Source organism: Cervus canadensis, chromosome 15, assembly GCF_019320065.1.
Source record: "Cervus canadensis isolate Bull #8, Minnesota chromosome 15, ASM1932006v1, whole genome shotgun sequence".
Taxonomy (NCBI): Eukaryota; Metazoa; Chordata; class Mammalia; order Artiodactyla; family Cervidae; genus Cervus; species Cervus canadensis.
This window is the reverse complement of record NC_057400.1, coordinates 2895340-2912309: the sequence shown is the minus strand read 5'-3', so window position 1 is coordinate 2912309 and position 16970 is coordinate 2895340. Positions and strand designations below refer to the sequence as shown.

Sequence of the window (16970 nt, the reverse complement as noted above, 5' to 3'; positions counted from 1 at the left end):
AAGAAGGGAAGTGAAAAGCAAAGGAGAAAAGGAAAGATATATCCATTTGAATGCAGAGTTTCAAAGAATAGCAAGGAAAGACAAGAAAGCCTTCCTCATTGATCAACGCAAAGAAATAGAGGGAAACAATAGAATGGGAAAAACTAGAGGTCTCTTCAAGAAAATTAGAGATACCGAGGGAACATTTCATGCAAAGATGGGCTCAATAAAGGACAGAAATGATAGAGACCTAACAGAAGCAGAAGATATTAAGAAGAGGTGGCAAGAATACACAGAAGAACTGTACAAAAAAGATCTTCATGACTCAGATAATCATGGTGGTGTGATCACTCACCTAGAGCCAGACATCCTGGAATGTGAAGTCAAGTGGGCCTTAGGAAGCATCACCATGAACAAAGCTATTGGAGGTGATGGAATTCCAGTTGAGCTATTTCAAATTCTGAAAGATGATGCTGTGAAAGTGCTACACTCAATATGCCAGCAAATTTGGAAAACTCAGCAGTGGCCACAGGACTGGAAAAGATCAGTTTTTCATTCCAATCCCAAAGAAAGGCAATGCCAAAGAATGCTCAAACTACCTCACAACTACACTCATTTCACACGCTAGTAAAGTAGTGCTCAAAATACTCCAAGCCAGGCTTCAGCAATACATGAACCGTGAACTTCCAGATGTTCAAGCTGGTTTTAGAAAAGGTAGAGGAACCAGAGATCAAATTGACATTATCCACTGGATCATCGAAAAAGCAAGAGAGTTCCAGAAAAACATCTATTTCTGCTTTTTTGACTATGCCAAAGCCTTCGACTGTGTGGATCACAATAAACTGTGGAAAATTCTGAAAGAGATGGGAATACCAGACCACCTGACCTGCCTCTTGAGAAATCTGTATGCAGGTCAGGAAGCAACAGTCAGAACTGGACATGGACCAACAGACTGGTTCCAAATAGGAAAAGGAGTACTTCAAGGCTGTATATTGTCACCCTGATTATTTAACTTATATGCAGGGTACCTCATGAGAAACGCTGGGCTGGAGGAAGCACAAGCTGGAATCAAGATTGCCAGGAGAAATATCAATAACATCAGATATGCAGATGACACCACCCTTATGGCAGAAAGCAAAGAAGAACTAAAGAGCCTCTTGATGAAAGTGAAAGAGGAGAGTGAAAAAGTTGGCTTAAAGCTTAACATTCAGAAAACTAAGATCATGGCATCTGGTCCCATCACTTCATTGCAGATAGATGGGGAAACACTGGAAACAGTGGCTGACTTTATTTTTCTGGGCTCCAAAATCACTGCAGATGGTGATTGCAGCCATGAAATTAAAAGACGCTTACTCCTTGGAGGGAAAGTTATGACCAAACTAGATAGCATATTAAAAAGCAGAGACATTACTTTGTCAACAAAGGTCTGTCTAGTCAAGGCTATGGTTTTTCCAGTAGTCATGTATGGATGTGAGAGTTGGACTATAAAGAAAGCCGAGTGCTGAAGAATGATGCTTTTGAACTCTGGTGTTGGAGAAGACTCTTGAGAGTCCCTTGTACTGCAAGGAGATCCAACCAGTCCATCCTAAAAGAGATCAGTCCTGGGTGTTCATTGGAAGGACTGATGCGGAAGCTGAAACTCCAATTCTTTGGCCACCTGACGCAAAGAGCTGACTCATTTGAAAAGACCCTGATGCTGGGAAATGTTGAGGGCAGGAGGAGAAGGGGACGACAGAGGATGAGATGGTTCGATGGCATCACCGACTCAATGGACTTGGGTTTAGTTAGACTCAGGGTGTTAGTGATGGGCAGGGCGGCCTGGCGTGGTGCAGTTCATGGGGTCACAAAGAGTCGGACATGACTGAGCGACTGAACTAAACTGAACTGAACTGAATCCACCATATGGGCTGAAAATGGTGACACATAACCAACGCTAAGGAAGCAGAATAGTTTATACGAACGTTGAATTCATCTTTCTCTAGGATTCAAATTTAAATGCCCCTTATCCTATGGGCCTTCTTTCCCTAGGGCCTATTCCCAGTGCTTCAAACTACACTTATCTGACTTATAGTATTCAGTTGTGCAATCAGTTGATTATATCTGGGTTTGATTTTTCTAATCAATATATATTTTTGATAAAAGTCAATATTTTATAAAATAAGCTTTATCATTTGTTTTCCTAAGAACTTACTTCTAATAAATCTCTTCCACAAATATATCCAGAGCAATCAGTTATTACCCCTGGGATATATTTTTGTGGGTAATTTAGAGTGTAAGTAAACTTACATTCTAGTAAGTAAGCTTACTAGTGAGAGAAAACTCACTAGTGTGAAAAATTCACTAGTTTAAAAAATACTAAATTACTAGAACTAGGCGCATGGAAATTGAGAAGTGTCTGTACTTCTATTTCTTGAACATTGTGGTAGTTACAAGGGTATTCACCCAGAAATCATTTAAGCTAAATATTTGCTGGGTGAGATTTTTCTATATCTGTTTTTTTTTACATTTTCAAAAGAATGAAAAATAAAATCTATTACTCTACATAAAAGTTAGTCCTCAATGAGGACAGGCTCCAGGCCTGATGAACTCAGTTAAATGATGTCATCCTCAGTATCAACATCATTCTGGAGCTAATAAGCTGTCCAAGTCTGTTGACTAGACACATCAATGTTCTTGGAAACAAAGGGACCATGACTTGGTTTTAAGCCATCAAATTGTCCTTTCTCAGAACAGCAGTATAATGAGCATCACCAAGGAATATATTAGAAAATGTAGATTTTCTGTATATTTATGTAGATTTATTAGAGATTAAATCTACAATAAATGTATATTTATTCTATACCACCTGAGTCAGAAACTTTGGCAGGGGGACCAAGAAATTTCTATTTTTCCAAGCTCTCTATGTGATTCTGGTGTGCTAAGGTCTAAGAACCTCTGCTTGGGGCAGTGGAACTCTTCCCAGCCCCAACCTCACCCAGTCACTCTTCTACTGCATCACCAGCAGGTTTTCTGTTCACTTTTAAACCCAACCACAGTCAAAAGTGATGGGGCTACCTTGACTGGCCTTAGACTAATCATATGATGTGGAGTAAGAGAACACATGATGATGTGTCTTCTCTCACCTCTTTCTCTTATTCACCTTGCTATTTTGTTGGGCTATCTTGCACATTACCAACCAAAGAAATAATTCCCTGATGGAAATTTGAACTGAAGCCAGAGGGTTTATTTTCTTTTCTTTGAACCCAAGATGACACTGTTGTGGTAACGATGACACTCCTTAACTATTTTGTGCCCATGGTCATGAAATCTATGAGTTGATGTATATTATCTTAATCCTTGGTAAAGTAGATATCAACAATACTATTTTCATAGAAGCAGAGAAATTACTTCTCAAAGTCACAGAGTAGAAAATGACTCTTTCAGCTGAGACACAAGACAGACCAGGGACCGTCTTTCAAGCAAAATGGCCTCAGGAAACCAAGATTCAGCTGTGCAAAACACATGCTGCTCATGAAAGATAAGCTTTAATTGATAATGTCAACAATATGAGGTCTGCTGTGTTAAATGACTTTCAGTTTCACTTCTCCATTTTCCCTTTGAAGATCTTATGAGTCATTTTTTTGTTTTGTTTTGTTTTTTGTTTTCTCTATATGTCTGAAAACAGAGTGTCTTCTCTGTCTGCTCAATCTTCTACACTGCTTTACTCATGGGTGGAACTCAATAATTATATATTCATTAAATGAGTAATAAATAATCCACTAAACATCCTCTAGGTCTGAGCAGCCAATGGATAGAATTAAATTGTATTGATTTGCCAAATTAAAATAGAGCTCAGCTTCCACTACTTTATAAGAGAAATTCTAACACAGTGCTAGCCAACAGAAATGTATGCAAAGATTGGATATTCTATAACTGTGCTGCCTAACAAAACAGTCACTAGCTACACACAACTGTTGAAATATGGCTAATGCCACTTAGGAACCAAAGTCTTCATTTAAGTAAAATTAAATTTAAATAGACATAGGTGGCTAGTGGCCACCATATTGAACAGTGTATTTCTAGAATCTTTCCACATTTGATATACGTGACCCTCTCACCTAAGTATCTAAAAGTACTTAAGTATCTAAAAGTACCTAAGTATCTAAAAGTGTTTTTATGTGTATGTGAATCAATCCTTGTCCTGTAAGGGGCATAAATGTGAGATATCCTCCTTGGGACCAAACTTTACATTTTTTGGAATTCCAAATATCCTCCTGCCTACCTTTCTCACTTCTTATGTAACTTCTGAACTTTGAAATGTGCAGTCAGAGATACTTTTCTCTTCCATGAGGACCTTCATGGCTCCACTCTTTATAAGGGAACATAGTTATAGCAGGACATCACAGAGAAACTGTCTAAGTAAAGAGTATCAGAACCCTTCCAAGCAATAATACAGCTCTCTTCCATAAACACAAGCAGGTGTGTCCAAGGAGACACACTGTCACAAAGGCTGTTAGCGTCTGTATTTCTTGGACTTCACCACTTCACTACGAGAACAAGACCTTAGAAGTGGAGCTGAGATGGGACTTCCTGTTCAAATTATTTCTGGGGCAATGATCTCTGGAGACAGTTTGTGCTGGAAGATGGCAGGTGGTGGAGGAAGCTAGCAAGATATGTGATCTCAACTGAAGTCTAGGGATGCCAAGGGGAAGTTCTAGACCACAGATTGCACTGTGAATATCAGTTGCCTTGAGACAGTGGGAACAACATTTAGAACCTTGTACTCATCCATAATTGGGGTACACTAGGACGGGAAGTGGAGGCAGACAGTTAGAAGAAGGAACAGATGGTTCTAGTTGTCAGTGAGCACACAGCTGGAGATTGACTCCATCTGCTGAAGGGGATCAGAGTGGAACCCTAAGGACATCCCCAGCAGAACCAGTTCTGACCTCAATAATAACACTTTCCCTTCTCTGCCCTCTTGACTTCCTATGTCTTAAATACGACCATGCCCTCCAGGAACATTCAATCAATACTTGACCCCAATGTCCTCCAGGTTTGTTGGTATAAGCCAAAGTGCATCCTACACGGTGGGATTGAGCTCACCCACAGGGCTGGCTGGCTCGTGGATGCACCATGGATTAACTTCCCTTTCTTCCCTACCTCATCTCCATGGCCCTCACCTGGCTTCCTAGGGTCAAGTTCCCAAGTGAACTGCTTATACTCAACTCCATGTCTCCTAGTTGACTTCTGAGGAAGCCAAACTAAGTAACCCACAGAGAGTGCAAGCTTTCCCCTGCCTCCACCATGTATCGCTCCTAGGGACTCCTTAATTATGATAACGGGTCTCATTTGGATCCAAATTCTCCCTCTTTTATATGAAGCTCCTCTTATGATTTTCTTTTTTTTTCTCCCTGCAAATTGGCCTCAACATGATCAAAAGGCAAATGAAAATGTGCTCAACATATCTAATTATTGGAGAAATGAAAATCAAAACTACAATGAGTTATCACCTCACACCTGTCAGAATGGCCATCATCAGGAAAAAAAAAATCTACAAACAATAAAAGCTGGAGACGATGTGGAAAAAAGGAAACCCTCCTACACTATTTGTGCAAGTGTAAATTGGTGCAGCCACTGTGGAAAACAATATGGAGATTCCTTGAAAAACTAAAAATAGAACTAACATATGACCCAGCAATCCTGCTCCTGGGCATATACCTGGAGAAAACCATATTTTGAAAAGATACATGCACCCCAATGTTTATTGCAATGCTGTTTGCAATAGCCAAGACATGGAAACAATCTAAGTGTTCAGTAACAGGTGAATGGATGAAGAAAAAGAGGTACAACAGTGGAATACTATTCAGCCATAAAAAGAATGAAATAATGCCACTAGCAGAAACACGGATGGACCTAGAGTTTATCACACTAAATTCAGTAAGTCAGACAGACACAGACAAATGTCACAAGATATCTCTTATATGTGGAAGCCAATTAAAATGATACAGATGAACTTATTTACAAAATAGAAACAGACTCACTGATCTGTGAGAAATCAAAATTATGATTACCAAAGGGGAAACTTAGAGGGGAATGATAAATGTAGTGTAAACACATACACACTACTCTATAAGGAACGTCCCAGGTGGCTCTGTGTTAAAAAAAAATCTGCCTGCCAATGCAAAAAATGTCAGTTCGATCCCTGGGTCAGGAATATTCCCTGGAGAAGGGAATGGTAACCCACTCCAGTATTCTTGCCTGGGAAATCTCATGGACAGAGGAGCCTGGTAGGGTACAGTCCATGGTGTCACAAGAGTCATACAGGACTTAGCAACTAAACCACCACCACCCACTACTATATATAAAATATATAATCAAGAAGGAATTATTATTTAGTACAGGGAACTCTATGCAATATTCTGTAATAACATATAAGGGAAAATAATCTGAAAAAGAATGGAAATTTATATATTGATATATATGTATGTGTGTGTGTGTGTGTGTGTGTGTGTGTATACACACTCAGTTCAATTCAGTTTAGCCACTCAGCCATGTCTGAGTCTTTCCAAGCCCATGAACTGCAGCATGCTAGACCTCCCTGTCCATCACCAACTCCCAGAGTTTGCTCAAACTCATGTCCATTGAGTCGGTGATGCCATCCAACCATCTCATCCTCTCTTGTCCCCTTCTCCTTCCACATTCAATCTTTCCCAGCATTAGGGTCTTTTCAAATGAGTCAGTTCTTTGCATCAGGTGGCCAAAGTCTTGGAGTTTCAGCTTTAGCATCAGTCCTTCCAATGAATATTCAGGACTGGTTTCCTTTAGGATGGACTGGTTGGATCTTCTTGCTGTCCAAGGGGCTCTCAAGAGTCTTCTCCAACACCACAGTTCAAAAGGATCAGTTCTTCTGTGTTCAGATTTCTTTATAGTCCAACTCTCACATCCATACATGACTACTGGAAAAACCATAGCTTTTACTAGACAGACGTTTGTAATGTAAAGTAATGTCTCTACTTTTTAATATGCTGTCTAGGTTGATCATAACTGTTCTTTCAAGGAACAAGCATCTTTTAATTTCATGGCTGCAGTCATCATCTGCAGTGCTTTTGGAGCCCCCCAAAATAAAATCTGTCACTGTTTCCACTGTTTCCCCTTCTATTTGCCATGAAATGATGGGACCAGATGCCATGATCTTAGTTTTCTGAATGCTGAGTTTTAAGCAAACTTTTTCACTCTCCTTTTTCACTTTCATCAAGAGGCTCTTTAGTTCTTCTTTGCTTTCTGCCATAAGAGTGGTGTCATCTGCATATCAGGTTATTGATATTTCTCCCAGCAAACTTGATTCCAGCTTGTGCTTCATCCAATCCAGCATTTCTCATAATGTACTCTGCATAGAAGCTAAATAAGCAGGGTGACAATATATAGCTTTGAAATACTCCTTTCCTTATTTGGAACCAGTCTGTTGTTCCATGTCCAGTTCTAACTGTTGCTTCCTGACCTGCATGCATGTTTCTCAAGAGGCAGGTCAGGTGGTCTCGTGTTCCCATCTGTTTCAGAATTTTCCACAGTTTGTTGTGATCCACACAGTCAAAGGCTTTGAGTAGTCAGCAAAGTAGAAGTAGATGATTTTCTGGAACTCTCTTGCTTTTTAGATAATCCAACGGATGTTGGCAGTTTGATCTCTGGTTCCTCTGCCTTTTCAAACCTTGTCTAACTTGATGAAACTATGAGCCATGTTGTGTAGGGCAACCCAAGATGGACGGGTCATGGTGGAGAGTTGTGACAAAACGTGGTCCACTGGAGAAGGGAATGGCAAATCACTTCAGCATTCTTGCCTTGAGAACCCCATGAACATTATGAAAAGGCAAAAGATAGGACACTGAAAGATGAACTCCCCAGCTTGGTAGGTGCCCAATATGCTACTGGAGATCAGTGGAGAAATAACTCCAGAAAGGCTGAAGAATTGGAACCAAAGCAAAAACAATACCCAGTTGTGGATATGACTGATGATGAAAGTAAAGTCCGATGGTGTAAAAAGCAATATCACATGGGAACCTGGAATGTCAGGTCCATGAATCAAGGCAAATTCGAAGTGGTCAAACAGGAGATGGCAAGAGTGAACAGAAACATTTCAGGAATCAGTGAACTACATTGGACTGGAATGGGTGAATTTAACTCCAATGACCATTATACCTACTACTGCGGGCAAGAATCCCTTAGACGAAATGGAGTAGCCATCATAGTCAACAAAAGAGTCTGAAACACAGTACTTGGATGTAATCTCAAAAAAGAATCATCTCAATTCGTTTCCAAGGCAAACCATTCAGTATCACAGTAATCCAAGTCTATGCCCTGACCAGTAAGGCTGAAGAAGCTGAAGTCCAATGGTTCTATGAAGACCTACAAGACCTAACACCCAAAAACGATGTCCTTTTCATTGTAGGGGACTGGAATGCAACAGCAGGAAGTCAAGAAATACCTGGAGTAACAGGCAAATTTGGCCTTGGAATACAGAATGAAGCAGGGCAAAGGCTAATTGAGTTTTGCAAGAGAACGCACAGGTCGTGTACACACACACACACTCACATACATATACACACATATACACACACATATACACACACACACATATACCCACACACACATACACACAGACACATATATATACACACACACATATATATACACACACACATACCCACACACACATACCCACACACATATATACACACACACATATACACACACATACACACATATACACACATACACACACATATACACACATATACACACATATATATATGACTTACTTTGCTGTACATCTGAAACTAACACAACAGTGTAAACCAACTATTTGTTGTTCTTGTTTTAGCTGCTAAGTCATGTCTGACTCTTTTGTGACCCCATGGACTGTAGTCCAACAGGCTCCTCTGTCCATGAGATTTCCCAAGCAAGCATATTATAGTGGATGGCCATTTCCTTTTCCAGAGGATCTTTACCACCCAGAGATTGAACTTGTGTCTCCTGCATTGGCAAATGGATTCTTTACCACTGAGCCACAAGAGAAGCAAACCAAATATACTCCAATATCACATAAAAATTCAAGAAATAGGGCAACTCCAGATCTTCCTACTGGTTTTTACACATTTTGAAGGCCACAGGGTGTTTGAGTTCCTACTTACTTTTCCCCCAAGAGGCTCCCTAGTCCCTAAATAAATGTGTGAATAGAAGTGTTGGCACTTTGGCCAGAGCCATCCAGCAACACCTAGGTCCTACCACACATGTCCATGGGCAACAGGATAATGCCCAGTTACCAGTCAGCTTGAAATTGCCCAGTTTCAGCCAACAGCCTTCCATCCCCAGAAGTCCTTTCCCAGCCACCTATCCTGTTCTACATGGAAGAGCATCACATGTTGTGTCAAGGTGTGAAGGTTATGAGCATGCTTGTGAATGTTGATTTTACTCTTACCCACACTGTATAAAGTGTCCTGTTTATAGGAGAGTCCCAGCAGAGACCTGTGTATAACATTTTGTGCCCATTTCCAGTGTGTGACATCAGTGCAGTCTCATTTCCCTTCCTGAGTTAGAAGGGGAAGTCAGTGTAGAAATGGAGGTAGTTCTGTCTTCTCTACCAGTTTTTCTGTTATGTGAGTGGAACCTAGCCTAGCATGTAAAGTTAGGTAGAAGTACCATGCTTTGCAAGGTTGAACAGGGAACTGGATCTCTTGTCTTACTTAAACCTTGCTTAGAATTCTCCCTAAGAATAGCTACTTGCTTACTTAAACATTGATCCCTGTTGAAACCTCAGGCAGGGTTGAGAAATCTGCAAAAGTTGGTTGAAGATCAGTGTCTCCATATAGTCTGGGTAAGCTAGGTTATCCTTTAAGCCTGACTTATTCTCTGGTAAATGGAAGTTAAAATACTATTGCTGATGGCTATAAGAATCAAGTGAAACACTGAAAGAGGTGAAGTGTAAATTATGTTTCTAGAGACAATTGCTATTATAAACAAGGAAGAAGGTGAGCATGCTCTGTCCATGTTGCTGAGACGCCATGCAGCTGAGTGGTTAAGAACTTGGCTCTGAGTTCCAGTTTTCTGAGTTTGAATTCCCTGTTCTGCCACTGACCAGTTGTGTGATCTTGGAAAAGCTGACCAACCATTCTGGCCTGTTTTCCTTCTGTTAAGTGGGGATAGTGATACTAGTATCAACCATGCAGGGCTCCTGGGATAATAAGTGAGGTCATGGTTGTCAAGGGCTTGCAGTTGTATTGTGCGCTGAGAAAGGACCATCCTACAGTCAACTAATACTGTGAGTGAGTGAACACTCCAAGGGCGCATGGAAAGGATATGATGATCAGAAGCAAAAGGATTAATTGGTAGTGGAAAAAAAATTGTTCAGGCAAGAACAGAGGTGGGTATTTCTGAATTCACAAATTTGATATTTCCTTTTTAAGTCTGACTTTAAGTTACCATCTGTTTTTAGAGGTGAGGAATTGGGGATCAAATTGGAGGAGTGTCCATCTTTAGATCCAGAGGCAATTTCATGTTGCTTTTTTGTTTGTAATCATCAAGAATAGCATGTTGGGTTTAAACTAACTTGGATCATAAAACAAATAAAGAATTCAACTCTTCTCAGTAAAATAATCAAACTGAAACTTCAGAAACTCTTTCATCCAGTGTCTCTCAAACCACTTAGCATGTCACAAATACCTTTCTCAAGATACAGATTTCTGGGTTACGCCCCTGCATCAGTTATCAAGGAGTGAACCAAAGAATTTGTCATCTTCACAAGCACTCCAGGTGCTTTCTGATGATGGAGCACAGTTGAGAATTGCATCCAATCTAACGTCAGGACCTGAGTTGGATCTTGAACCAGATATCTTGAATTTCATTTACATCTTCTCCTCTAAAGTGAAATCACACAGCGTGTAGGGTATGATGCTTGGAGTGTGCTAAGAATAAACTAAGTGATAATCTTCAAATTATTCAGGATCCCATGTTCTAGATTCTATACAAATCTAAGGTGAAGTTATTTTTCCCTTAAAACTATATTTTTCCTATGAAATTGCGTTAAATTCCTTTCAATTCAAAATGTAGGAATTGTGGAAATTGTAACTGCTGATTATTGATGCCGCAGCCACAATGACAGAGCCCTGCCTAGGTTAATACCCACAACAAGCTGAGTGCAGGGTCTGTGTGTGCATTACACCTCAACCTGCAGAACAATTAAGAAGCAGAAAGCTAGTGTGGGCACAGTGTGTCTTAAGAGTAACTGCAAATAGTGTCTTCAGGCTACTCTCATCATTTGTGAAAACACATTTATTGTTTGGTGGAAGGAACAAAATGTTTGCCATAGTAACCACAGCAACCCCAAGTGTCTTGCCTATTAGCTGTAATGCTGGGAGCATCTTCAACAGCAGGGGAAAGGCCTTGGCAATTATCACCCAGAGAGCGTCCCTCCATTTTGAGAGCTTAGGCTGAAGTTCCTGGGCTTGGAAACTACTTAACTTGATGTGTTAATGAATACTAACATCAATTATTCCAATTTGGTTAATTTGGGGAGGATTAATAAGCTATGGTTTTCTACTGTGGGCAAAAGGAAGCTGTGATTTTCTTTAGACAAATTTGAAGGAATATTTTCACCATTACCCACTCCCCCTTTTGTTTTGCTTGGATTTGATTTGGTTTGGGTTTGGGTCAATCTTTTGTGATTGTATTCTTTGTGAGATAGTGGGGAAAATGACTTATTTTATTTCTTCTATCACTGACATAAATTGTTATCATATATAACTATAATAAGAATACTTAGAATAAATGAAGGAAAAACACTAGACAAGGAAGTCTAATTGTGGACTCAAGGGTAAAGGGAAATAGGTAAGGTTTGAGGATTTTTGTATCAAAAATTGTGATGGTCACACAGAGCTTTATATTATACCACTGGTTCTCAGGTCACTATATATATTCTTCATGCAATGAGCCATATAAAAATGAGTCTTGGTTTATGAAAGAAAGACATGCTGATAATAAAAGTTAGGTTATATGCAAAAAGCATAAAAGAATAAAATTCTCATATTTTCATCTCTCAGAAGAAATCACCATACACATTTCTTTTTTATCATGCTTTAATACTATTGAGGTGATACAACTTATACAATCTTGCTTTTTTCACTCAAGAAGAGACAGGTCTCATGAAATGGGCGGCAGGAAAAATTGAGTTGAAATAAAGAGTAGGTTCAGAATAATTGTAGATTTCTCGGAAAAATAATATCTCCTCCTACTTGGGCCTCCCTGTCAGTTTTGAGAAGTTGAGAGAGGATAGAATCGATTGGGAATCATGGACATATTGGTTACTGCAAGAGTGATTGATAAAAATATCCTTCTGGAAGTGACAGATCAGAATTTCTGGTTGAATGTCTCCTCCCTGTGTTTTCCTTCTTTATTGATTTTTGGGCTGTTAGAATGTTTTTCTGTTATCTAATTGTCTCAAATAGCAGTGCTAGAGTCATGAGTCCCAGGTGTTCTACAACTGCTGGATCTCAGTTTCCCCAACTATAATATAGGCATTATTCTATTTACTCCACAGGATATTCTATATGTATTAAGATAGGTTAAACTGCAGTGTCAGATAGATTTCAACATGCAATAGCTTAAAGAAAATAAGTATTTAGTTCTTGTTAATAATGTAGTTAACCTGTGATGGTGCAGGAATCTAACATCTTTCCATGCTGAGATCCTGACATCTCCTAGGTCCTTGTTGGCCCTCTATCAGTGTGAAAGGAGAAAGCAAGTGGGGGAGAGACCTGATGGCTTGCGGATGGCATATCTTCTTTCCACTCACATTTTTATTGGGGAGAACTTGTCCATAAGGCTATAACATGAATGGTATTGGGAGCTGAAAAGTACAGTTAATCCATCCACCCTCCATAGTCCTATTACTACAAAAGGCGAGAATGGATATTAGTGAATATCAGTAATATCCAGCAACGTATTCATGTCTAGCAAAACACTGAATAAAAGACATTCCAGAGTGAGGACTGAGCATACTTCCTTTCTTTCTTTCCCTGCATTTGAATCTGAATCTACTCAGAAGAGTGAAAAAAAAATATTATCAAACAAAAGGTTAAAAGCACCGTTGCTGAAATTTGGCCAGATTGAATCTCAGAGAATGACTTGGAGGCAGTAGGAAGAAATAGCTTTATTGAAGGCCCATGTTTACTGAAGGAGTCCAGGCAACTAGTGCTTAAAAGACCCGAATACCCCCAAAGGATTTCAGAGACAGGCTTTTAAAGACAAGGTGAGAGGGGTCCCTGTGTGGGTGATCAGCTCATGGATATTCTTCTCATTGGTTGGCGGAGAGGCAACCGTGAGTCAGCATCTTCACATTTCTGGTTCTAACCGGTCTGGGGTCTGCATGGTTATGAACAGCATATCATGAACTTCTTCCGTCTGGTGGGGATTTAAATATCTGCAGAACAGCTCACAGAATGTGACCCAGGCTATCTATAGTGCCTGAGGAGGAACCGAAGGTCCTTGACTTTGTTTAATGGCTGAAGTGTTATTATTTGCCCTTACTTCCTGTTTTCCTTTCTTTCTGTTTTCTCATTTCTCTCATTAAATTTATTTGTCTGTAAGGTTTGTCTACAGACAAATGGCAGGCAGAGGACATGGGGTGGGGGGAGTCTATTCTGAGAAGACCTTATTGCGTCCTGCTCAGTTAGAGTCATTATTGATTAGTGACTAAGTCATGTCCAACCCTTTGTGACCTCATGGACTGTAGCACAGCAGGCTTCCCTGCTCTCCACTGTCTCCTAGAGTTTGCTCAAATTTGTGTCCATTGAGTCTGTGATGTTATCTAACCATCTCATCCTGTACTGACCCCTTCTGCTTTTGCCTTCAATCTTTCCCAGCATCAGGGTCTTTTCCAATGAGTCAGCTCTTCACATCAGGTGGCCAAAGTATTGGAGCTTCAGCTTCAGTAAGAGTCTTTTCCATGAATATTCTGGGTTGATTTCCTTTAGAATTGACTGGTTACATCTCCTTACTGCCCAAGGTACTCTCAAGAGTCTTCTCCAGCACTACAATTCAAAAGCATCAATTCTTTCATCATAGTACTAGCTAATTATTGGGAGAAAATCAATTGATAACTGGTAGAATATGCCTTATGACCAGAGTAAGGTCCACTTCATGTTCTATGCCCACTTTGTTCACAAGCCCGTTCCCGGGTTGTGTCAAGCTCTCTCTGCAATGAGCAGCCAGATGGGGCTCAGAAAGTTCTCAGTACCAAGAATGGGTCCAATTGACTCTTCCTGAGATGGCAAGAATGTAGTGTGGGACATGACTAAAATGATTTTCAATGACATACATTGACATCAAAAGGGGTTTATTGGTTGACCCTTCTAAATTAAAAAATCCAGTGAGGCAGCCAATCCAATGCCCTGAGCAAGGTTCTTAACAAAAGGTTCTTATTTCTTTTTTCTTTAGTTGAAGTGTAGTTGATTAACAATGTCATGCTAGTTTCAAGTGTGCAGCATGGTGAATCAGCTATGTATCCATGTATACCCATCTTTTCTATTACAGGTTATCTCAGAACACTGAGTATAGTTCCCGTGCTATATATTAATAACAGATCTTTGTTCTCATAGTGCGTATCTGTTAATCCCAAACTCCTAACTTATGCATCCCCCCCTTTCCCTTTAGCAGCCATAAATTTGATTTCTATCTTGGTGGGTCTATTTCCATTTTATATTCTGCATTCATTTGTAACATTTTTTTAGATTCCACATATAAACAATATCATATGATATTTGTTTTTGTCTGGCTTACATCACTATGATAATCTCTAGGTCCGTTTGTGTTGCTGCAAATGGCATTATTCCATTCTTCTTTATGGCTCAGTAATATTCCATTCTATATACATACCACTTCTGTATTCACTATCAGTTGATGGACTCTTAGGTTGCTTACATATCTTGGTTATTGTAAATAATGCTATGGTGAACTTTGGGGTTTATCCATAGCATAGACATTCTACAATAGGTCCTACTCAGGATTTAGATGCCTTGTAGACTCTTGGATCAGTAAGAATGAATACATACCTCTTTCTTCTTATGTAAAATGAAAACAGAAAACTTAGGCCACTAGTCTTCCAAAGAAGGAAGAGATTATATGAATCTTCTGCAGAATTCCAGTATGTCACATGATAAAATTCCAGGGCCCAGAGGTTTAGGTTTATATGCTAGACAGTTCCTGTGTGTCAAACATATGGACTCACAGGGAGACCCACGCTGGGACCTTCTCTTTCAAGTCTTTCTGCGACGTTGCACATGGTGTTTTCTTGGCCTTTGTTGGTCTCCCCAGCTTTGCTTCACCTTGTTTGCTGGGAAAATGACCATGCTTGCTTCAGCTTGCAGCTCCACTATCACTGTCTCTTGGTCTTTCCGATCACCTACTGAGGCATTCTGTAATCAGTGCTTCTATTGAACCTTGTGCTTGCTTCACTGAAGGTTTTCTTTCACATCACATTACATATTTTTGTTTGTGTGTCCCTCTCTCTCATTACCCAACACACTCCTGATTCTCAGTGAGGATCTGTTGAATGAGTGATCACTAACTTTTTAAAGACATAGTTAATGATCATGAATCTTTGCATCCACAGAAAAATGTCTGACCCATGGCAGATTCACAGCATGTATTTGGAGAGAGCTAAGGATCAGGGAACAGAAAGGGAGGAATGAAAGAAAAAAGCAGAGAAGAGAACAAGAAAAGACCAGTCAGACACAGGATATAAGTCATGTTAAAGGTTAAGGTTGTAAAAAAAACAGAAAGTAGATCAAATAAATCCCATTAGGAATCCAGAAGAAGAAAACTGTAATAATAGACAGGAAAAGGGAAAAATCATAAAGGAAACAGCATTTGAGTTGAATCTTAAACCACAAAAGAGAATTTAATGGAAGGGGACAATGAAAATTGGGTCAAGAATGTTTTGTGCATCACTGTTTACAATAGTCAGGACATAGAAGCAGCCTAAATATGCATCGACAGATTAATGGATAAAGAAGATGTGGTCTATGCACATAAGCGAATACTACTCAGCCATGAAAAGAATGAAATAATGGCATTTGCCATTTGGATGGACCTAGAGATTATCTTGCCTGGAGAATCCCAGGGATGGGGGAGCCAGGTGGGCTGCCGTCTATGGGATCGCAGAGTCGGACACGACTGAAGCGACTTAGCAGCAGCAGCCGCAGAGATTATCATTGGAGAAGGCAATGGCAACCCACTCCAGTACTCTTGCCTGGAAAATCCCATGGATGGAGAAGCCTGGTAGGTTGCAGTCCATGGGGTCTCAAAGAGTCGGACACGACTCAACGACTTCACTTTCACTTTTCACTTGCATGCATTGGAGAAGGAAATGGCAACCCACTCCAGTGTTCTTGCCTGGAGAATCCCAGGGACGGGGGAGCCTGGTGGGCTGCCATCTATGGGGCTGCCCAGAGTTGGACACGACTGAAGCGACTTAGCAGCAGCAGCAGCAGCAGCAGCAGAGATTATCATAGGGCTTCCCTGGTAGCTCAGCTGGTAAAGAATCCACCTGCAATTAAGGTGACCCCAGTCCGATTCCTGGGCCAGGAAGATTCCCCTAGAGAAGTAATAGGCTACCCACTCCAGTATTCATGGTCTTCCCTGGTGTCTCAGATGGTAAAGAATCACCTGCAGTGTGGGAGACCTGGGTTCGATCCCTGGTTTGGGAAGATCCCCTGGAGGAGGGCATGGCAACCCACTCCAATATTCTTGCCTGGAAAATCCCATGGACAGAGGAGCTTGGCAGGCTACAGTCTATAGGGTCACAAAGAGTTGGACATTACTGAGTGACTAAGCACAGCACAGCAGAGAAATTATCATACAAAGTGAAGGCAGAGAAAGATAAACATAATATGATATCACTTACATGTGGGATATAAAAATGTCATACAGATGAATGTATATACAGAACAAAAATGGACTCA

At 40.3% G+C, this 16970-nt stretch overlaps 1 protein-coding gene across 1 annotated transcript in view; it reads left to right on the top strand.

Moving 5' to 3' along the window:
• Positions 1-16970, top strand: part of CNTNAP5 (contactin associated protein family member 5) — a 995095-nt gene that overhangs the window by 232581 nt on the left and 745544 nt on the right. The gene's annotated exons all lie outside the window — the stretch shown is intronic.